The 24,261-nt window shown below is 45.1% G+C and overlaps 1 long non-coding RNA gene across 1 annotated transcript; it reads left to right on the top strand.

Annotated features, from left to right (window-relative positions):
- LOC116972245 lies at positions 1-23,897 on the top strand. Its single transcript, XR_004411746.1, has 4 exons — positions 1-116; positions 4,800-4,803; positions 13,505-13,512; positions 23,887-23,897. It is a non-coding gene; the product is annotated as an uncharacterized LOC116972245 (long non-coding RNA).
- The last annotated feature ends 364 nt before the right edge of the window (positions 23,898-24,261 follow it).

Below are 24,261 nucleotides of genomic sequence, written 5' to 3'. Positions count from 1 at the left end.
CTGCTGATGAACGCAGCCCCCAGTGATGCATGTTGGCATTGAACTGGCTGACTCCTGTATAGAGCCGGTTCGGGGCGACCCACTCTTTGCGGGGCAGGTCCGAGCCGGGTGGGGCTGTGGTGTTCGGTGGAACAGTGAATTGCAGAGGTCATGCAGTCTGTCCCCAGCTAGTGTGTTTATTTTAAGTCAAAATTGTGCAAAGGGTTCGCATCTGAGCTGTTGGCTACAAGTGGTAGATAAAATGTTGGTATACTGTATCTTTAACTTCACTTGTTTTCTTTCCCCTCTACCACTGACTAAAGGGAGAAAAGCTCAAGGTTAGAAATATGACAGGAGGGAGGAATGTAATTAGGTGATACATGCTTAAACTACCTGTAGCTTGCAAAGCAGAGGAGATTGTGGGAGGAGAGGAACGTGGGATGCAAGAGGGAGGAATGGTTGTGTGAATGCTTTCATCTTCCATCATTTCAGCCCTAATGCTGACATGACCTCAATATTAACTGCACAGAAGATGACAGGCACCATCTCCTCCATACAGCTTCAATCATGTGTCGCTAATGCAGAAAGAGTTTAATTATAAAGCATGTATGCTGTTGTACCAAAGTAATTATGCTGCTTCACACTTTTCATTGCGAGAAAAACTGTACACAGGATAAATATCTCTATGTGCGTTGAACTAATTAAACTGCACTCAACACAAACCAAGTGCACTGTACTTTAGTGTCAGGCACCTGACCTGTGTCTCTCTCCAAAATGCCTCTTATCATCTCTAATTACTAACCTTGTTGACCTAAAGTAAGGAAAGTGACAATTGTTTAATGTGATTGAGCGATTTTTTCATTTGTCCTTTTTACCAGTGTGTGCAAACTAAACTAAGATGTGGGTGTGAGGTTCACATCAAATATGCATAAACCGCCAAATGATAGGTCTGATAAACATGTTAATAGTTGTGCAGAGACTTTGCATTAAGCAGTGTGAAGCCGCAGGTTATGGAATTGAAGGCAAATTCTGACTCGACTATTCATGTAATATCAAGTAAAATGAGGGGGGACCTCATTAAAACTTACCAAGTAGCAAAAGGCCTGGATAGAGTGGATGTGGAGAGGAAGTTTCCACTAGTGGGAGAGACTGCGACTAGAGGTCATAGTCTCAGAATGAAAGGGACGTACCTTTAGAAAGACGAGGAACAACTTTAATCGGGGGGGGGGGGGGTCAATCTGCGGAATTCATTGCCACAGAAGGCTGTGGAGACCAAGTCAATGGATAGGTTTTAAGGTGGAGATTGATGGATTCTTGATTAGTAAGGGTGTTGGGGGTTATGGGGAGAAGGCGAGAAGAATAGGGTCGAGAGGGAAAGATAGATTAGCCATTGAATGGCAGGAATAGACTTGATGGGCTGAATGGCCTAATTCTGCTGCTACAACTTATAAAATTATAATTGAAAATATTTCCAGTAATGCATTTGGTACTTTGCTCCTGACATTGTCAAGACTCTCTTGGTTCTTTGCAAATAGACCACAATTCTCCATTCCCCCACTTCGAGGTGCAGCATCCTCTCTTCCATTGCATTCTTTAATAACTTTTGGCTTATGCCCAGAGCACACATTAAATCCCACATTCACAATGCCCTCCCTTTTAATAATTTGCAGGTTACGGTTGAAGTAATGTAGCCTAGCTTATGTGGTGCTTGCCATTCATGATCTTGGCCTATTGCAGGGGCATGCAGCCAAGGAACAGTGCCATTAACACAAGCTACAGGCACCTAACACTGTCGCACTATGCTAAATGAGCAGGCAAATTAATTTTATATACACCCTGCATTTGGAACCAACAGGAGGGGGTGGGTAATTGAGAATTGCAATCTCCACGCAAATTTTACAGACTTTATATTTAGGCACCTTATTGTCTTGACATAGAATAGGTTTGAGCCACAAATCCTCAACACGTCTGATGATCCTTTGAAGGATTGACACTAAAATGGCAAAATCATTCAAGAGACATGATCAGAATAGAGATGAGAAAATAGAAACATAAAATCACAGCTGTATACTACGAGCTGAAATTGTTTTTCATTGCCAAAATTTAGTCCAGAATGCGTAAGTACAATGTGCTAAACATCATTGAACCTGCATCAGGTGCAGAGGAATCAAGACAAGATGGTCAGTATTCCTAGCAGTGTGTAGTGAAGGCCTTTAAGCTCTGATGTTAAAGAATAACATTAGAACAAGTGGAAAATATAAACGTGAAATGGCATAATACAAAAGCATTAGCAATGTGAATGTTCCACATGCTCGAGTGTAATTTCAACTTTGAACAATAACAGATGTTGGCAAATTAACAGCAATCTTTTCAAGAAAATTGGGCGAGATGTACTATGGATACTAATTTGTACTACCATTTTAATGATCAATTCAATCTCATCTGTTTCTTTCCTTGTAATAAATGTTAAGAAGACCCCCTTTGCACAAACTGTCTTTCAGCGTCTGTATTTCACCCTGCATCTTTCCCTTTGACTTGATTGTATTTATGTAGATCATGTACACTATGACCCAATTCGATTGGATATCGTGCAAAACAAAGTTTTTCACTGTACCTTAGTACACAGAGTCATACAGCATTGAAACAGGCCCTTCAGTCCAACTTGCCCACTGACCAACCAACATATCCAATCTACATTAGTCCAACCTGCCTGCGTTTGGCCAATATCCCTCTAAACCTGGCCTATCCATGTACCCGTCTAAATGTTTAAAGATGCAATAGCATGTGACCATAAAGCTAAACCAAATCAATTAAGCACAACAGTTTTAACATCATTTACTGATGGCCCAACTTTATGCTTCATACCCCACCCTATTCATCAGTCTACACTCCACCATCTCCGGTGTCTTTTGGAAACATGACAATGCCTACAGAACACACATTGTGCTGCAGTTATACAATTGCAGTTTCACATGTGAAAACAAAATCTGTTCCAGACCCGACCGCATACTGCATGACAACCCTCCAACTAAATGTTGTCAATGACAAGACTGTTAAAATTGTTTTTTTCTTTTGAGTTTCAGGATGGCAGAGGTTGCTTAATTAATCCATGAATATTGCCTGTGTCCATTCCTTCAAAATATTGAAACTTTTCCGTGAGCATTCTTTCCCTTTCGAGCCCCTGATCCACTTGGATTGACACAAGCATTGATATGCATCCCACCAGAAAATTCAATGCAAACTATTCACGGCAACATGGATACTATAGCAACTGCCTCCCCTGACCTTGCAGTACATTTTCCAAGCAAGCAACAAAACCTATCAACAATTCTCTCAGCCACAATCTTCAACCTGCATGTACACCCTGCAGGTTCCAAATCCAAGAGCAAAAACCATACGATACCTGCGATCAGCGTTAAAACATTTGCATGGTATGCTCCTCTTCACCCTTGTTGCATGCATCATCAAATTTTCTCTATTTTTCCATTGGCTGCACTCTGGAGGTATGAATGAGGTAATAATTACACAAGCAAGTTTGTGTGTTTGCACCACCCCTGCATGAGTGTAAAATTACTGATACTATAGTGCAGAAACAATCAATCATAAGGTCATACGTGATAGAAGCAAAATTAGGCCATTTGGCCCATCAAGGACGGCACAGTGGTGCAGTGGTAGTGTTGCTGCCTTACAGCACTTGCAGCGCCAGAGACCCAGGTTCGATCCCGACTACGGGTACTGTCCGTATGGAGTTTGTACTTTCTCCCCGTGACCACATGGGCTTTCTCCAAAATGTTTGGTTTCCTACCGTGCTCCAATGACGTACAGGTATGTAGGTTAATTGGATTGGTGAATGTGTAATGGGATAGTGTTAGGGTGCAGGGATCACTGATCGGTGCGGACTCGGTGGGCCAAACGGCCTGTTTCTGCGCTGTAATGTAATTAAAGTGAAGGCAAATCTACTGTATTTTCATTTATATGCCGTCGACGTACACATAAAGGAAACCCCCAATGATGAAGGGGAGATGTAAAGTTTGTATTTGTCATCAATATTAGGATTGAAAATAGTTTGTTATCCATGTTAAATTGATTAAAAGTTAAATTTATTAGTATTGTAAATAGTTTGTATTGACCCCAACGTTGAAGGGGGAGATGTGATGTAATTAAAGTGAAGGGGAGATGTGATGTAATTAAAGTGAAGGGGAGATGTGATGTAATTAAAGTGAAGGGGGAGATGTGATGTAATTAAAGTGAAGGGGGAGATGTGATGTATATGCAATGTAAATGCCAGTGCCGCTTGAGGCCAAGAGCAGAAGCTGGCAAATGTGTCTGTGCCTCGTGACTGAGGTCAGGTGACCTTCTAGAAGTTTCCTGGATGTGCAGATTAAATCCTTCTTACAAGATGTCGGATGTGTATTCATTGTGCTAGTCACAACAAGGTCTTACAGGAGACATTACATGGTGTCAGAGGAAAAAACTAATGAAAAGAATGTCTGGACTCAAGCCACCGGGACCACTCTCCGTGCAAGGGAACTTGGCCAAGAATTATAAGGACTGGATAAGGGCATTCCAGCTGTACGAGACTGCAACCAAACTGATGAGTAAGCCAGATAAGATTCAGTGTGCAACATTTCTGCACGCAGCAGGGCCGGCCGCTCAGCAGATTTAAGAGAACTTTCAGGAGGAATGTGACAAAATACAACCGCTGAAGAATAAGTTTCAGACATACTGTGAACCAAAAAAAGAACTTAACTGTCTCAAGATACATCTTAATACACGTAATCAGTGGCGAGGGGAGACCTTCTCCAGCTACCTGACTGCAGTGAAGTCTTTAGCTAATGATTGCGAGTTTGGCATTATCCATGACTCGTTGCTGCGAGACAGAATCGGCTGCAGCATCACCAGCCAGCCGCTCCGGGAAAAACTACTACAATGCGATGATTTAACGCTGGAAAAATTCAGTGGCATGTGTCTGATAGCCGAAGCATCAGCCGAACACATGAAGCAGATTGCCCCAACCGCCATCGACACCGAAGAGACTGTTAATTACGTGAAATGGGACAGTGCCGGTCGGCCATGGGGCCGAGGCAGGGAATCGCGACCCAGACAACCACAGACAGAAATCCGTGATTCTGGTAAGGAGACCATCTGTCGGTCATGCACCCGCGGGGATAAAGGCAACTACTGCCCTGCTCAGTACATGAGATATTATACCTGCCGAGAGAATGGACATCTTTCCAGATCCCCCGACTGCCTGGTAAATAGAGTGCCCAACAGCCGCCCACGCCCCCGACAACATGACCGGCTAATCAGACAAAAGGCCGGGGACTGGAGCCATGACATCCGCAACGTCAAGTTCCAGTTGAACACTTCACCACTGCCTGAGACAGTGGATGACGATGTTGATGTATTCTACATTAACGCTGTGACTGACACTGTGATTGAGTCGACGTGTGAATGGGGACAGATGTGCAGCATCAACAATGTGAACATTGAGTTCAAACTTGACTCTGGAGCTCAAGTGGACATCCTGCCAGAGCACTTGTTCAGAAAGACTGGTCTTGCCTTACTGAACACGAACGTGACACTGAGGTCATACTCTGGACACACAATGAAGCCTGTAGGGCAGGCAAAGGAGAACGTCAAAGTAGGTAAGAAATAATATAGGGTGGTCTTTCAAATAGTGAGGGGGAATGTGAAACCCATATTTGGGAAACTAACATGTGAAAAGTTAGGGCTTCTTGTGCGAAAGAAGGCAGTTGATGGCGTGAGTGCGACCCCTTCATACACTGCGAGGATCATTGAGGAAAACCGTGAGATTTTCCAAGAGCTGGGAAGGCTAAAAAGACATAAGTACAACATAGCCCTGCAAGAGAACGTGCAACCTAAGCAAAACCCAGACTCCAGCGCATGCGAATGCACCTGCTATGGTACGACCTGGAAATACGGTGGAAGCTGGGACGTGAAATGTTTGTCCCCAATGCCCTGAGCCGGCTGCCCAGTGCAAACACGCCTGCGGAAGAGCATACCGCACTGCCGAACGTGATACATGCTGTAGAAGCCATCTTACGCATGCCTTGCGCAGTTCAAAGCTGAAACTAAAAAAGATCGAACCCTAACACTGTTGAACGAGTATATAAGAAAGGGTTGGCCTAGTAACAGGCATGATCTGCCCTCGGACTTGACTCCGTTTCATACATACCATGACGAGCTGGTTGAAGTCAATGGATTAGTCTTAAGGGAAAACCGAATCGTAGTCCCCCAAAGCATGCAGAGGCAGATGCTGAACGCGCTACATGAATCACATCTGGGAGTAGTGAAACTTAAACAACGAGCTCCCAATTTATTTGCGTGGCGAGGAATGAATGCACAGATTGAGGACACAGTGGGAACTTGCTCGATATGCCAGGCGACTAGGAAAGCACAAGCAAGTGAGCCGCTCCAACCACACATGCTTTTGGCCTCAAGGGGCGCTGGCATTTACATTACATATACATCACATCTCCCCCTTCACTTTAATTACTTCATATCTCTATTACGCTGTATCTCTAAACTAAAAAGCTAAACGTTTACTTCGTCATTCAATCACAGCTGATCTATCTCTCCCTCCTAACTCAATTTTCCTGCCTTCTCCCCATAACCCCTGACACCCATACTAACCTAGAATCAATCTATCACTGCATTAAAAATATCCAGGCTTCCACAGCCTTCTGTGGCAAATTCCACAGATGCACCACCTTCTGATTAAAGAATTTCCTTCTCATCATAAAGGAATGTCCTCTATCTCTTTAGGTCGCTTCCAACACCATCACTAAACATTGAGAAACATGATTGCATCGTATCCATTTATTATATACATCTTCTGCTTCTTCTTAGGCCTCCTTCGGTCATGGATGACCATGGGTGTCTCCATGGTGCTATTCCCTATATGGAGGATGCCTATGCGTGACTTTGTTTAATGTGGGGAGACTGGTGCACAGACAGCCACCCCATGGTCCTTGACAGATTTGGATCAGGATCCAGTGGCATTTAGATTATTTTTTTTATAATATTGATAAGCCCACTTTAATGTATCCCAAGTCTTTCCATTGAAACAGAGCACTTGCCAAGTTCAATTTTCCGAACGTTCCTCTTAGACAAGGCTCTGCTAAAGCTTAACAGCTTCAGAGGTAAATTAAAAGCAAAAACTGCAAATTTGAAAAGAAAAATGTGCTGGCAACGCTAGACAGCAGTGCTGGCAACGCTAGGCTGCAGTGAAGAAGCGAATGGTATGTTAGCATTCATAGCAAAAGGATTTGAGTATAAGAGCAGGGAAGTTCTACTGCAGTTGTACAGGGTCCGCAAGAAATGCAACACCTGTCACCTGTCACTTCACCTCCCCCCTCGACTCCATTCAAGGACCCAAGCAGTCGTTCCAGGTGCGACAAAGGTTCACCTGTATCTCCTCCAACCTCATCTACTGCATTCCGCTGCTCTAGATGTCAGCTGATTTACATCGGGGAGACTAAGCGGAGGTTGGGCGATCGTTTCGCCGAACACCTCCGCTCAGTCCGCAATAACCTACCTGAACTTCCGGTGGCTCAGCACTTCAACTCCCCCTCCCATTCCCAATCCGACCTCTCTGTCCTGGGTCTCCTCCATTGCCAGAGTGAGCAACACCGGAAATTGGATGAACAGCACCTCATATTCCGCCTGGGTTGCTTGCGTCCGGATGGCATGAACGTTGAATTCTCCCAGTTTTGCTAGCCCTTGCTGTCTCCTCCCCTTCCTTAACACTCGAGCTGTCTCCTCCCATCCCCCCGCCCTCGGGCTCCTCCTCCTCCCTTTTTCCTTCCTTCTCCCCCCCACCCCCCATCAGTCTGAAGAAGGGTTTCGGCCCGAAACGTCGTCTATTTCCTTCGCTCCATAGATGCTGCTGCACCCGCTGAGTTTCTCCAGCATTTTTGTGTACCTTCGATCTTCCAGCATCTGCAGTTCCTTCTTGAACAGGTAGTTGAGGCCAGTTCATTGGCTATATTTAAGAGGGAGTTAGATGTGGCCCTTGTGGCTAAAGGGATCAGGGGGTATGGAGAGAAGGCAGGTACAGGATACTGAGTTGGATGATCAGCCATGATCATATTGAATGGCGGTGCTGGCTCGAAGGGCCGAATGGCCTACTCCTGCACCTATTTTCTATGTTTCTATATTTCGAGACTGGTCAGGCAGCAGCATCTGCAGAAATAAATAATTAACCTTTCAGTTTAGGAAGCCTTCAAGGGTCTGAAATATTAACTGTTTTGTCTTTCCACACGTTGCCTGCCCTGTTGGATAGTTCCTGCAATTTTAGAATGTTTTTAAAGGAATAACCATTTTAAACAATGATGAAGGTAGACAAAAGTGCTGGAGAAACTCAGCGGGTGCAGCAGCATCTATGGAGCGAAGGAAATAGGAACGTTTTGGGCCGAAACCCTTCTTCGGACAATGATGGTTTCAAACAATGACGATTTCCTTCCATGATAGTTGGAAGGCACCAATTTGCTAACACGCCTCAACTAATTTCAAGTTTGCGATAATTTGTCTTTAATACCTGCTGTCAGTTTTGTAGATCACAATGCACAGGCAATTGTCTTGCACCCCGGTTATATGTGCAGCACCAGGGGTTCTTTTACTTTTACTCTTAAAAAAGTAAAAGTATCCTACCTCTCTGTACCGCCCCTCATTCCAATCGTCCATCAGTAAAACTGAACCTTTTGTGAAAAATGTTCCAATCCTTGGAAATAAAGCAGCTTCATGTGTTTCCTGGTACTATTCCACCTACTTACTTTAAATGGCTCATTATTGCAGTTCATTGCTGACAATTGGTGTTATTGATTCTGCCATTTCCATTGGACAAGCAGCTTTGAGGGTGTTGAAGAAACATCTTATGCAGCTTCAGAAAACAATAAAATGAGGAGTTTACCAGCTTGCTTAATAAGTGTTTAAAACATTAAACAATGCTCAATCGACTACTTAACGTCAAAGCAGTAATTGCTCGGCTATACCAGTTAAAATGTAATCTATTAAATGATCATTTTTTAACTACCTGAAACCAGCTGTATATTGCATGCAAAAGTAATCCTGGTCTCCTTATCATTTTGTAATGGTTATCATTGAAGTTTACTGTGCACCTTAATGTTGCTGCTATTATGGACATGTAATTTAGGATATTAAAAATATGCATTGCAGGAGATAAAATGGATATCATTATTTCACAGCAAAGAATATTCCAGTAAAAATAAATTCAATTAACTTTGCACTCAAATTTTAGTTTAATCAGATTTGCCCAATATGCAAAATATGTTCTTGATTTAGTAGCACATTTAATGCAAGGTACGGATTTTGCTCATAATTGGTTATTAAATTGCATTCAAATTAGTGGGAAATAACAAAGACTACAATATAATGGCCCTAGGATGCTCCAGTTAACAGATAACCAAACTCTCTGCTGTCCTGCCCATTGGCATTGGTTTATTATTGCTGGGATACAATGAAAACTTTGTTTAGCATGTTATCAGGCAAATCATGCCATACACAAATACACCAGGTAGTGCAAAAAGAGAAAACTAAACAATGCAAAATGAAATGTTACAGCTAAAAAGTGCAGATTCTTTTTTAAATGCAAGGTTTACAAAGAGGTAGACTAGAAGATCAGGTAAGTCATTCCGAGCATACAAGAAGCCCATTGAAGAGTCATAGAGTCAGAGTGATACAGTGTGGAAACAGTATAACTTGCCCACACCGGCAAACATGTCCCAGCCACACTAGTCCCACCTGCCCACATTTGGTCCATATCCCTCCAAACCTGTCCTATCCACCTACCTGTCCAACTGTTTCTTAAATGGTGGAATAATCCCAGCCTCAACTACCTCATCTGGCAGCTTGTTCCATACACCCACTATCCTTTGTGAAAAAGTTATTCCTCGGATTCCTATTAAATCTTTTCCCCTTCCACTTCAATCTGCATCCTCTGGTCCTCGATTCACCTACTCTGAGCAAACTGTGCATCTACCCTATCCATTCTCATGATTTTATACATCTCAATAAGATCACCCCTCCTACGCTCCAAGGAATAGGGTCGCAGCCGACTCAACCTCTCCCATAGCTCAGACCTTCTAGCTCTGGCAACATCCTTGTAAAATCTTCTCTGTACACTTCCCAGCTTGATAGCATCTTCCCTATAAAAGCCCTATTCCACGGGTACGAGTTCATTCCAAGAGTTCTCCCGAATTTAAAAAAATCAAACTCGTGGTAAGCATGGAAAATGAACGTAGCGGGTACGTCGGAGCTCGGGGACGTCTCTTAGCTGCTCGTAACGCGAACGGCAGGTACTCGGGAAGACTCGCTAACGGCAGGTAAGCACGGGAAGATTCGTGAAGATTTTTCAACATGTTGAAAAATGTAAACGAGAGCCTCGCGTACCGATGAGTGGCCATTACTGTAACTCTCCGAGTTCGAATCAGGGCAAACTCAGGAGAGCTCTTGGAATGAACTCGTACCATGAGACAGGGCTTTTACATGGTCTGCTACTTCACGTTCATAAGTCATAGGAGTAGAATTCAGCCATTCAGCCATTCAATCATGGCTGATCTCTTTCCCTCTCAACCCTGTTCTCTGCCTTTTGCTGGGGTGGTAGGGGTCCTTCATGATCTTGCTGGATCTGGATCTGCACCTCTTGATGTATAGGTCCTGCAGGGGTGGGGGGGGGGGGGGAGGTGTAGTTCCCATGGTGCGTTCAGCCAACTGCACTACTCTCTGAGGGAATGATGGGCATGGTGGTTAGTGATTATGTTTGCTGCTTTTCTAAGACAGCATGAAAAATAGATGGGGTCATCGAGATTTTGGCTGGTTTATGTAATGGGGGGGTGGGGGGGGGGGGTAATGTGATGGATAATTAAAACGTTCTAGACAATAGGTGCAGGAATAGACCATTCGGCCCTTTGAGCCAGCACCGCCATTCAAAGTGATCATGGCTGATCATCTCCAATCAGTACCCCGTTCCTTCCTTCTCCCCATATCCCCTGAAATCGCTATCTTTAAGAACCCTATCTAGCTCTCTCTTGAAAGTGTCCAGAGAACTGGCCTTCACCGCCCTCTGAGGCAGAAAATTCCACAAACTCACAACTCTGTGTGAAAAAGTGTTTCCTCATCTCAAAATGGCCTACCCCTTATTCTTAAACTGTGGCCCATGGCTCTGTATTCCCCCAACATCGGGAACATGTTTCCTGTCTCCAGCATGTCCAAACCCTTTATAATAGTAAGTTTAAATGAGAACTTACCAGTTTGAAGTTTGATCTTTATTTTATGAGGAGTAACGATGAGGGATCACGTGAAGAGCACGCATGCGCGACATTCTTCAAAGCAGCGGTGTGGAATCACAGAACACAGTAATTGAAATAAACATAGTAAAGATAAGAACTAGGATACTAGTTGACCTTTATAATTGAGGGTGGGAGCGGAGTGCACGTAATCCCTCATCGTAACTCCTCATAAAATAAAGATCAAACTTCAAACTGGTAAGTTCTCGTTTAATCTTACTATTTTACTTCGGAGTCACGTGAGTGACTACGTGAAGATTTTAAAGCTCTGTGATTTCAAGCCGTGTAACAATCCATGCTTCACTCACTGCCAGTCATCCAAGGGAGGAAGTATGTTATCGTAATCAAACATGAATCAGTTTAAAAAAAAACAATAACAATATTTATTTTAAACAAAGAAAATAACACTCCCCCGGGCTTAAATTATATATTTGCAGAATTTTAAATCCTTTCTGCAAATAATGCAGGTTTAGCAATCGGCTTATTATAGAACGTTTGGAAAGTTATTTCCGTGGGCCACCCCGCTGTTGCCAGGATATGGTCCAATGGCACGTCCATATTCCTAGCCGCCGATGTTGCTGCTGCCCTGGTGGAGTGAGATGTGAAAATGTCAGTATCCACCCCAGCAGCTCCCAATACCTGTCTGGTCTGAGCCATCTTGAGATGGTTTGTACTGACACCTGACCATGTGGCTTTTTGTAGCTGACCCATAGTGCCTTTTCTCTCCCTCGGGATTCTTTGGTTGTGTTGAGATATAGCAGCAAATGTGACATGACACATAAATGGGGGTCAGGTGGGTACGCCCGGAATTCCACTGTTGGTCCTGAAGTTCCCCATCTGCTCCGCTTGACCAGCTCCCAGATAGTAAATGTAACTTGGTCAGCTGATATGACCATGTTGTCCAGTCTGAGAAGGTGTAGGGACTGGACCCTTTGGGCTGAGACAGAGTCAGGGATCTGGCTGGTGACCATCCCCTTAGAAATGACAGGACGACACTGACGTCCCAGATCTGGGTGTACCTTGGTCTAGAGGAGTTGGTATTAAAGATGCCTTTCATTAGTTTGGCCACCAGCGGATGTGATCCTATGGACTTGTCCTGGTGCCTGCCATAAATAGGCTGACAGAGCACTCCTAGCACAATTAATTGTACTGTAACTCAGACCTTCATCGTAGTGAAGGCTGGACAGGAACTCCAGTACGTTCGTTATGGTTGCTGTTCTATATGTCGCCCCAGTTCTTGAACAGTACGCTTCCCACTTCCTGATGATGGAGAGGTACTGTTTCTTGGTGGATTGTCGGTGAGATGCTGTCATCATGTCCATGGTCCTATGTGACAGTCCCAGGTCCAATAACGGTCTTTTTAAATTCTGCAACCCAACAGATTTATCCTGTCATGGCACGGATGACTCTCGCCTGTGACATGGTGGACCAAAGATCTGGTCTCCTGGGAATGGTCATGGGTGGTTCAGTGACCATGTCAAGGACCACAGGGAACTATGGCTGTGTAGGCCAGTCGGATACTACCAAAATGCCTGAAGCAGAGTCCATCGGTATTTTGCATAGGACCCGACTGATGAGGCAGAAGGGGGGAAAGGCATAGAAAAATAATTGTCCCCAATTCAGCGAGAACGCGTCCATCGCTGCTGCCTCAGGGTCTGGTTCCCAAGCGACATATGTTAATACCTGGTGATTCAGTCGGGATGCGAAGAGATCGATATCTGGTGTTCCATATTGCTTTGTAATTTCAGCAAATACTTTGGGGTTTAACGTCCATTCGGTGTTATCTTTGAATTTTCGTTACCTGGTGTTTGCCACTGTATTAAGCTTACCAGGTAGGTAAGTTGCTGATAGCCAGATATGTCTGTCGACACACCATTGCCAGATTGTGTTGACCAGATTATCACATGATATCGATTTTATCCCGCCCATATGATTAATATAGGCCACCACTGTGGTATTGTCAATTTGTACGCGGACATGCAAATGGTGCATAGCTGAATAGTAAGCTTTTAGCCCATAAAACGCACCCAACATTTCCAATGATAGCCCTCCATGCTTCCAAAAACAGGTGTAACCTTCCCCCCGTTAGTAAAGGCCCTGCACCTTTTATGTTCTGGAAAGAACCAGACCCACCTACCTCCATTGTTACCGGTAGAATATTCATTTCTTGGGTTTCCGGCTCTTCATCGGTCGAGGTGTTGCTGTGTGGGGGTGGCGCATCTTCCATGGGGTCCGCTCTGGGCCCTGTCCTAAAAAAGACCTCCGGAGATCATATGCGGGCCCCATGCTTTCACCAGTACCATGATATAGACGCCAACTGGTGGATGCGTAGGGGTGCTGCCATCTGGGTTGCATGGCCTTGCTCGTTCTGGGGCCTGCCCTCATGAGTCCAAGTGCTTTAGACTCCTCATCCAGATCTTTTACCTGCTTCGGCAGGTCTTTACCAAATAGCAGGATTTGAGGTTGTGAGGTCGGCGTTTTGCACAACCCTGCAAATTTGGGATTGAGGGCAGGTCTTATGGCTTCTTTCCGTAGGTTGTTGATCTCGTACTGTGTGTTACACAATAGAGCCAGGGTGTCTTGTTGGTTGTTGGTCATTTCGACACCATCCACGGAACGAGCGTATGATGTTATGGCTGACGTCAGGAGCTTCAGTATTTTTTTGGAGTTTTAGTTCTTGGGTTCGTATGCCCAACCCAATGTACCCCCAGATTTGGTTATTGACGGCTGGTACATTGAGCGAAATACAATTCTCCGGGGGCGTGTATAATTCCAACGCCTCATTGACTACCTGTTCTTGGAGTGGGTTGAAGGACAGGTAGTCAATACTAGCCGCCAGTTTTGGCTGCAACGGCTGTCCCGCTCGCGGTGTTACAGCGTAGCGGTTTACCACTCCCAGCAGCTCTTCCTGTTCCTGCACCCCAGCATACTGCTGTTGTCTTCAGCCAACAACCCCTCTTCTTGACCAGCCCAGCCCTGGTCACCAACGCTCCCCTCTGCTGAGGGAGATGCGATGGCCAGTGCTGGATATTGCACTGTTGCGGGTATGCATGCACTCCCTTGGCGGGCTTGCCCCATCTCCCGGAGCAAGTCCCGCTGGAGCATTTGCTCCATCAACCGCTCCATGCGGGACAAACGGTCACCTTTGCCGCTCTCGGGCAGTGTGTCTTCCGTGCCGGACTCATCGGAGTCTAGCGGCCGGACCAACTTCTGCTTTGCCTTGCCTCCAACCCGCTGCGATGGTTCGTGCTGAGCAGCTTGCGGCATTGGGCTCGGCTCTGCAGAAATTTCGTTGGTGACTGTGCGGTCGAGTGCGGTCCAGGTGCCGCCGGTCGCCCCCCACTGCTGGAACCCTCCTGGGCCATCACCAGGGCCGGCCTTAAGCCGATTTGACCGATTGCTCCCAATTGGGCCCCGCGCCTAAGGGAGGCCCCGCACTAATGTTCCGTATTTCGTACGGAAATACGAATTCTCTTTGTTAAATAAAGTTTTTTTTAAATTCGCCATCCGGATTTTTTTTTTAAAGGAACATGTATAACCAAACATCTTCTAGCAGAGCTCCACTATAGGATCTTTGTGTATAACAGCCACTGCACGGCCATCAGACACAAACGATTTGTTAACTAGTACTTTTAGCACTTCTTAACAGCAAGTACTTAACACGTTGTTATACAATGTCATCAATGCATCCATCAGCTTTCCTCAGTAAATGTTATTGTGTTTTGAACAAGTATTAATGACGCCGTGTTCCTTTGAATAAAATTCACGCGCCGTCATAAATACTTGTTTAAAACACAATTACATTTACTGAGGAATGTAGATCGATGACACGTTGAGAATTTCTTTAAACTCACTATCATGAGTGAGGTGGGGCTTCTTCCTGGTGTGCAGGTTAGTCATTCACCTACCGACCCACGTTGTGTCTCTCTGTGTTTTGCTCTCTCCCTCCCTCCCTCTTTCTCTCGCGCTCTCTCTCCCGCTCCCCATCTCTTCTCTCTCTAGCGTTTTGCGGTAGACAAAAATGCTGGAGAAACCCAGCGGGTGAGGCAGCCACCTTGCCCGCTGAGTTCCTCCAGCACTCTGTGTTTTTTGTTTGGCTCTGAAGTTGAAGGTGGCTCAACGGGATAGGCATGGGCTCTGGGGAGAGGGTTGCGTTTCTGGTCGAGACCCTTCTTCAGACAATCACAAGTACTCTCACCGACGAGAGTTCAGTTTAGTCTGAAGAAGGGTCTTCTCTCCAGAGTCGCTGCATTGCCTGTCCTGCTGAGTTTCTCCAGCTTTATGTCTATCTTCAATTTCAGAGAAATACAATTTTTCACGGGGGGGCTTATAACGTCTCGAAACCCCTCTGGGACCCTCTGAACACCTCTAAACCCGCTCTAAACCCCCTCTAGCCCCCCTAAACACACCTGAACCCATCTGAAGCCCTCTAAACATCTCTAAACCGTTTAAACCCCTCTAAACTAGGAGGCTGCAAGGTGACTTGGATAGGCTGGGTGAGTGGGCAAATGCATGGCAGATGCAGTATAATGTGGATAAATGTGAGGTTATCCACTTTGGTGGCAAAAACAGGAGAGTAGACTGTTATCTGAATTGTGGCCGATTAGGAAAAGGGGAGATGCAACGAGACCTGGGTGTCATGGTGCACCAGTCATTGAAAGTAGGCACGCAGGTGCAGCAGGCAGTGAAGAAAGCAAATGGTATGTTAGCATTCATAGCAAAATGATTTGAGTATAGGAGCAGGGAGGTTGTACTGCAGTTGTACATGGTCTTGGTGAGACCACACCTGGAGTATTGCGTACAGTTTTGGGCTCATAATCTGAGGAAGGACATTCTTGCCATAGAGGGAGTACAGAGAAGCTTCACCAAACCGATTCCTGGGATGTCAGGACTTTCATATGATGAAAGACTGGATGGACTCGGCTTGTACTCGCTAGAATTTCGAAGATTGAGGGGGGATCTTGTAGAAACTTACAACATTCTTAAGGGGTTGGACAGGCTAGATGCAGGAAGATTGTTCCCGATGTTGGAGAAGTCCAGAACAAGGGGTCACAGCTTAAGGATAAAGGGGAAATCTTTTAGGACTGAGATGTGAAACACGTTTTTTACACAGAGAGTGGTGAATCTCTGGAATTCTCTGCCACAGAATGTAGTTGAGCCCAGTTCATTGGCTATATTTACGAGGGAGCTAGATGTGGCCCCTGTGGCTAAAGGGATCAGGGGTATGGAGAGAAAGCAGATACATGATACTGAGTTGGATGATCAGCCATGATCATATTGAATGGCTGTGCAGGCTCGAAGGGCCGAATGGCCTACTCCTGCACCTATTTTCTATAGAGAAAAATGCTCACGGCAGACCAAACGTGTTAAACAGAAATTGGTCAGATATTGAGCTTTACACAGTGAGAAATCATGTGAAATAATCACTGAATTTAATTTAAAATGAATGTACCTGCATGTTATACTGTTTATTTGGAGATACAACCAGATAATCTGGTTGATACAACCAGATTAGTTTGGAGATACAACCAGATAGTTTACTGAGTTCGCACCGACCAGCGATTTTTGTTTTCCTATTTGACAATTTTATTTGGCGGCCAATCAAACGCTGTCTCTAAGGGGGTTGCATCCAATCACCAACCAGCTTGCCTTAAAATTCCCGTCCAATCAACAAATAGGTCTCCTCCCGTCCAATCAGCCGCTGTCTCCAAGGGCATTGTGTCCAATCACATAATTAGCAGCTACGGTAAATGTTGGAAGCCAGCGGAGCTACTGACAGTCAAATGGGAGGGAGCAGGAGAGATTCACACAGTGTATAATCCATAGCACCTAGTGTACAATTTCATAATATATACTAATTAACTGGGCTGACCTTGGCTGGGAATCTGGGGTTCACCAAAATTGTTCCCAATTGGGCCCCGCACCCCCTAAGGCCGGCCCTGGCCTTCACAGTCGGACGGGGTGCGACCTTCTTTGTTTTCCTGCCCTTGTCCATGTTCTCTAAAAAACAGAGCACAACAAGGGTTTCACAAATTACGACCTCAGAATAAGTTTTACTTACCTGGAGGTCCCGTTTTAAACTCTGTTGCGGGAGAGCTCGTTCTCCCGCCCGTCGCTGAGACGCTATGTCGCGCATGCGTGCTGGCGGGTTCTTCACGTAGTCACTCACGTGACTCCGAAGTAAAATCATATATGTTTCAATAAGATAACCTCTCATCCTTCTAAATTCCAGAGTATACAAGCCCAGCCACTCCATCCTCTCAGCATATGACAGTCCTGCCATCCCGGGAATTAACCTTGTAAACCTGCGCTGCACTCCCTCAATAGCAAGAATGACCTCCCTCAAATTAGGGGACCAAAACTGCATACAGTTCTGTTCAAAACAAGTTCATATTATTTTGGAACAAGATAAACAGGATTTGGAAATCACGCTAGAGTAATTGAAATTTCACTCTTAATGCGGCCAGAATATCAAACAAGTTCAAACGACACACCTGTCACCCAGTTCTGTTCCTCTCCTCCAATTTCTCCTTCTGGTCATTATTGACAACTACCTCCTCTGGATTCTCAATGTCCCCATCCACCCACTATCCCTTTGGTTCAACATTTCACTCCTCATCCTCTTTTAACATCAGATTCCACTCTCTGCCGCCCTTTGGTTTCCCCACTTATCACCTCCACCCCTTGGATCACATCCACCTTTTTCTTCTCCACCGTGGGCGCAGCAGTAGAGTTGCTGCTTCACAGCGAATGCAGCGCCGCAGACCCGGGTTCAATCCAAACTATGGATGTTGTCTGTACGGAGTTGGTACGTTCTCCCCGTAACCTGCGTGGGTTTTCTCAGAGATCTTCGGTTTCCTCACACACTCCAAAGACGTACAGGTATGTAGGCAAATTGGCTTGGTAAATGTAAAAATTGTCCCTAGTGTGTGTAGGATAGTGTTAATGTGCGGGTATCGCTGGTCGGCGTGGATCCGGTTGGCTGAAGGGCTTGTTCCCACCCTGTTTCTCTAAACAAACTCACCTGCCCCTAACTGCCCTAGAGTCATAGAGAATCAAAATGATACAGTGTGGAAACAGGCCCTTCGGCCCAATTTGCCCACACCAGCAAACATGTCCCAGCTGCACTATTTCCACCTGCCAGCATTTGGTCCATATCCCTCCATCTGGAACAATCTTTCACTTGCCAGCCTCTTTCTATACCTATCCCTCCTTTGTGCCCAGGGCAGCATCTCTTGCAGCCAACAGAGGGAGCAGAAGGCAAGACCCCCACCTTAATCTACCCGCCATTGCTCTGTGTCTGCTCTTACCACCTCCCTCCATCCTCTTCTCCAGTCTCTGGCCCTAGGGGGAAAAGGCATGGAACAGCTCAGGCACTTTGCCTTCCATTCCAGCCTCTGGCCACATGCCGATGTAGCCATAAGGAACTACAGATGCTGGTTTAGAAAGAAATACACAAAATACTGGAGTAACTCAGCACATCAGGCAGTGTCTCTGGATAACATGGATGTGCAGTGTTTCAGTTAAGGACCTTTCTTCAGACTTCAGTCAGTTTTTGCTCAAGTGAAAGGCAAAATATTTAGTCACAAACAGTTTGAAGTGAAAATTGTGTCCCAAGAGATTCATTTTAAGGAACTAGCAAGCTCCATTGCAGCAACAACTTTCATTTAGGTAATGGGTCAGACTATAATACAACCTACCAATGTGTTTCAAAAATATGCTGCTGAGATAGTTGGACAGATGTTGGTACATTTTCTTTAAAGAATTACATAGGAAAAGAGAAACATGGAGAAGCGGAGAGGATTAATGGAGGGAGTTTCAAAGCAAAGGATCCAAGGTGATTAAGGCAGATCTACTCATGTTCAAGTGGTGGATATTGGAAAGTGTGGGAACGGGAATGAACATTTGTAAACCTTGCATCTGTCACAAAAAATAAACAAAGAAATGATGAACTGGTAATTAAAATTGATCTTGGATGACTTGCTGAATGCATTACCAAGTTGTCTGTTGATCTAAAAAAGGTTGCCATTTATCACTTTGCTGTTTGTTGGAGAATGCCGCACTTTGAAAGTATCCAAATTTGAAGAAAGTTGAAAAAAAAAAGGTATTTGGTGGAAATCCAAAATGGCAACCGAAAAGTCAATGGATGCTGTGAAGGCCAAGCAGCATCTGAGGAGGGCAAAAATAAATGGAATGTTTCAAGTCAATGAGTCTTCCAAAATAAAGATTCTCAACAAATAATTGACCTGAAATAAAAACTGCACAGATTTTGCGCGATCTGCTGACTAGCTGCAGTATTTTCTGTTTTTATTTACTTTGTTCAAGGCCGCTTCCACAATTGAGGATCCAAAAAGAGTTAGTCAAACCACTAAGGCGGATTATAATTATAGAAACATAGAAAATAGGTGCAGGAGTAGGCCATTCGGCCCTTCGAGCCTGCACCGTCATTCAATATGATCATGGCTGATCATACAACTCAGTATCCTGTACCTGCCTTCTCTCCATACCCTCTGATCCCTTTAGCCACAAGGGCCACATCTAACTCCCTCTTAAACATGCCTCAACTACCTTCTGTGGCAGAGAATTCCAGAGATTCACCACTCTCTGTGTGAAAAATGTTTTCCTCATCTCGGTCCTAAAAGATTTCCCCCTTATCCTTAAACTGTGACCCCTTGTTCTGGACTTCCTCAACATCGGAAACAACCTTCCTGCATCTAGCCTGTCTAACCCCTTAAGAATTTTGTAAGTTTCTATAAGATCCCCCCTCAATCTTCTAAATTCTAGCGAGTACAAACCAAGTCTATCCAATCTTTCTTCATATGAAAGTCCTGACATCCCAGGAATCAGTCTGGTGAACCTTCTCTGTACTGCCTCTATGGCAAGAATGTCTTTCCTCAGATTAGGAGACCAAAACTGTACGCAATACTCCAGGTGTGGCCTCACCAAGACCCTGTACAACTGCAGTAGAACCTCCCTGCTCCAATACTCAAATCCTTTTGCTATGAGAGCAGAGTACATTTTTTTGTTGGTTCCAATAATTTTCATGCCTTATTATTTATGTCCATTGAAAGTATTCATGGAAAAAATATAAAACCTGAAACAAGAATAATATTTAATTATATGCGATGTAAATGACAGTGCCTCTTGAGGCCAGGAGTAGATGCTGCGAGTGTGCCTGTTCCTCGTGACTGAGGTCGTGACCTTCTAGAAGTTTCTGTTAGTTGTGGAAGTAAACTCTTCTTACAAGATGTCGTCGGTGTCGGACGTGTATTCATTGTGCTAGCCACACCAGGATCTTACAGAAGACATTACATGGTGTCAGAGTAAAACTAGAGGGACTCAAGCCACCAGGACATTCTCCATGCAAGAAGAAGAAGAAGTATGAGCGACTGCGGGCTGAAAAAGAAGAAAATAAAAAGAAAGCTCGGAGCCGAGGACGGTCAACCCTTCCCAATGCTTGGTCAAAGGAAAGAGAGAAAAAAAAGTTTGAAAAAAAAAGCAGGTCAAAGTCCAAGTCAAAGAACAAGACGAAAGAAGCAAGAAGAAGAGCAAGAAACACAGGTGTGGCAGCCCAAAGAGTAAGTGTGCAGACTCGCCTCACCTCGAAAACAGCGGAGGGCCCAGAGCCAATCAGCCTCACGAGCCTCCACCACGCCCCACAGCTCCTCACACTTACCCAGCATGTCTAAAAGCCCCGTTCTGAAGGCTGGCCAATCGAGGCTACCGCGAGGGGAAGCTCACACACCCACGTGACAGATAATCGGGTGGGGGAGACGGAGTGGAGGTCCCCCCCCCCGTGATGGCCAGAGATCGCCAGGGGGGATCCGGATCACCTGCGTGGAAAAGGCGTCACTATTCCCCGAGTCCTCGCGATCGACGGAGGAATCGCAGGTCTCCATAGATGGCCTCTCCCAGAAGGAATAATGGTCACCACGGCCACCTTCCCATCACGCAGCTCCGCACCCTCACCCGCGCGGTGATAACGACAGCCGCCGCCATGTTCAATAAATTCAAGGAGCCCTGCGGAGCGCGCAGCATGACCTGAGCAGCAGTTTAAAAACGCCGATCTGCACAGCTAGTTCCGACTCAGCTCCTAGAGGGAGCAGCTTGGGAACCCCGAGTCGGGGCAAAGCTAAAGCCAAGTCTGTGAGACAAGTCCTGTCGGATGATTCGGGACAAGAGGATTCTGTCCGCACATCTATGGCAGATGTGATTGGCCGTTCGTCTCAATTGAAACATCTGATGGATCAGATGGCGGCACAAAATATGTTACGGAGGCATGCATGGGCAGTTCGAGACATAAGCCTGTAGCGACACCCGCTTTAGGGTTGCAATATTCCTCCCACTCCGATGCAGGGAGTGTCGGAGATGGTGGCACAAAATATGCTCCGTGCTACGGAGGCATACACAGGCAGTTCAAGTCATACGCCTGTGGCAACGCCTGGTTCAGGGTTACAGTATTTCCCCCACCATGTCGAGGGGAGTGTCGGAGATCAGTATGGAGCTGACTCCGAACATGAGTATGTGTCGGAATCCCAAGCTTTAATGCATGATGTACGAGAGTCGTATAAGGAAGAGCTGCCTGCTCTTGCCTCTAAATTTGCTGTTCCCTCGGGGACGGGCAAGCCACTTCAAGAGGAGTTGGCCAGTGACATCAGCTACCTAACATCACACTAGCTGAAGGAGATGTGGTCAGACAGGGTCTGCAAATGGAACTTCGCTGAAGCTCTAACAAGCAGGTCGACCCGGATTTAGAGACGCTGGCACGTAAGGTCTCTTTATTAACCTCTGTAAAACTCTGAAATGGAGCATTCTGTCGGCCCAGGTTTGGGTTTGCTGGCAGCATGGGCTGTCTAGTATATTTTCCCTGTCTCTGGGAAAGATCAGGTTGATGCAGAGACATTGGCAGGGTGCCTTGCATAGTAACCTCTGTAAGTTCCAAGTAGGAACAGCTTGGTTACCCTGGTTCAGGGTACACCATCATGGAACTGGCTGGCCATATGGGGCATATTGACCAGGGTAGCACTGCCTCAACATCTGTGATTGAGGTTATCAGGCTGCTAAGTAGAATCAAGTAGTTGAAGTCTCCCTCAAAACATGTTTACATTCCTGCTCAGTTAGTGGAGTTCATTGGAAACATCATTGCCATCCTCTCTGGGATAGGTAGCTACCAGGAGGAAGCTGGTCTGGCATATAATATTTTAATCTGACCTGCAGGTTGATGTTGTGAATCAAAAATGTATTTATTATAACCCGTAGGCTCTCAATACCAGTATTCCTGATTGAGCGACAGGTTGAAGAGATTGTGTTGCGCACTCTGCCGACTCAAACAAGTGGTTTCAGTCAGAGGACTGCGAAGCAATTCCTGATTCAGGTTTCCATTATGCTAAATTCCACTCTGAGTAAGAACGCTGAGAATTCGTGATGACTCTTATAGTCAAGCGTTGACAGGAAACTCTTATTCCCACATCAAGGGGAGACTGTATTTTCAGCTCTTGTCATAAGGTTCTGATTATATCTTATCAGCAAAATGTATGAATAACTAGATAATGCATCTTCCACGGCAAGAGAAGACAAATCAAATTCCATCCGCATGGTCAATAGAGGAACAGTAGTTCCAAGTGTAATCAGTGACATCTCACGGAGGATGAGTGGTCTGCCCAAGAACTAGAGGGGTATATTTCTGATACTTCTCAAGATTACAGAAACATGGAGCATGCCGAATCAGGTTAGGATTTGGCTAATCTGATCGTGTGTTTGGTTACCCAGTTTAAGATGGATGATTGGCTTTCAGCAATTTAACTGATTCAGTGAATCGATCTTGAAGATGCATACTTTGCCATATCTATACACATGAGGCACCGATTATCTGGTGTTTTAATAACAAAGCCAGTGGTGGAAGCTAACGCTGCCTTACTCAGAACAAAGGGCATTGTGTCATCGACTATTAGATAATATGCAAAATTTGCAGCTGATAAAACTTAGGGGTTATCAGTAGATACCTCTTGCGAGAATAAGAATGAGGCAACATGGAATTTAATTGTGCCAATTTTGCCTATTCATTCAGGCCATGGTAAGGTGGCTGAAGCAACTCCTATTTACTCGGTCACGGGTGATGACTGGAGCAGCCTGTCCTCTCGGGCAACTAGCTCTGCACAATTGTATGGGAAGTTTGTGAACAGAATATGTTAGTTACTTTTAAACTGAAGTAACAAGGTTTGTGTGACTTTCAGTTTGAACCTAGAGAAGTGTTTATGTGATAGCACAATTGACATTGCTTGTGCTGCTTTGTCATGCTCTATAGTACCATAAGTGGGACAATAAATGATTGGTTATTCACCCGCTGTTCACTAATGTTATGCAGGGTGTCGCTTATATGACCACTCTAATAGCCTACACTCATTGTAGTGTGCGATGTATATCAGTAAACTATTATGCAAATATTCTTCTACTGTATTCCTAATGGTAGAAGTCCTTTTAAGATGATTATGCTTTCAGCAACTGATCTCAGCACAAAGAACACAGTCTGTACTCAATCTCTCGCTCGGTCTCTGGGTCATAACTGACATTAGGGTAGCTTGTTATGGGAATGATCTCATAAGCAAAATGGGCATGATTGCGTACATTTGAAGTTGACAGCATACCCACCAGAGCAGAGATTAGGGGTGTCATTAGGTATACAAGTGCATTGAGCTTGCTAGTACCTATGAGGTGAAAGATAGGTTCTTTATTGTTATTAATCTCAAGATATTGCTGATGGCTCATTAGCAGACAATAGAATGGATAGTTCCCTTTCATCATACAGCAAGAGGCTTACATAGTGCGTGTTAATAAATTATAAAATTTGGTTGAATATGTCTGGATATTTGCAGATAGAATTCTGCAGAGTGTTGCATGAGTTATTGTCTAACTCAAAGTCAATTGGGACCACGGTCCGGTTAAGAACAATGGC

This window comes from Amblyraja radiata, chromosome 4 (genome assembly GCF_010909765.2).
Source record: "Amblyraja radiata isolate CabotCenter1 chromosome 4, sAmbRad1.1.pri, whole genome shotgun sequence".
Classification (NCBI taxonomy): domain Eukaryota; kingdom Metazoa; phylum Chordata; class Chondrichthyes; order Rajiformes; family Rajidae; genus Amblyraja; species Amblyraja radiata.
Note: the sequence above shows the minus strand (reverse complement) of the source record. Positions and strands in the feature narration are given on the sequence as shown.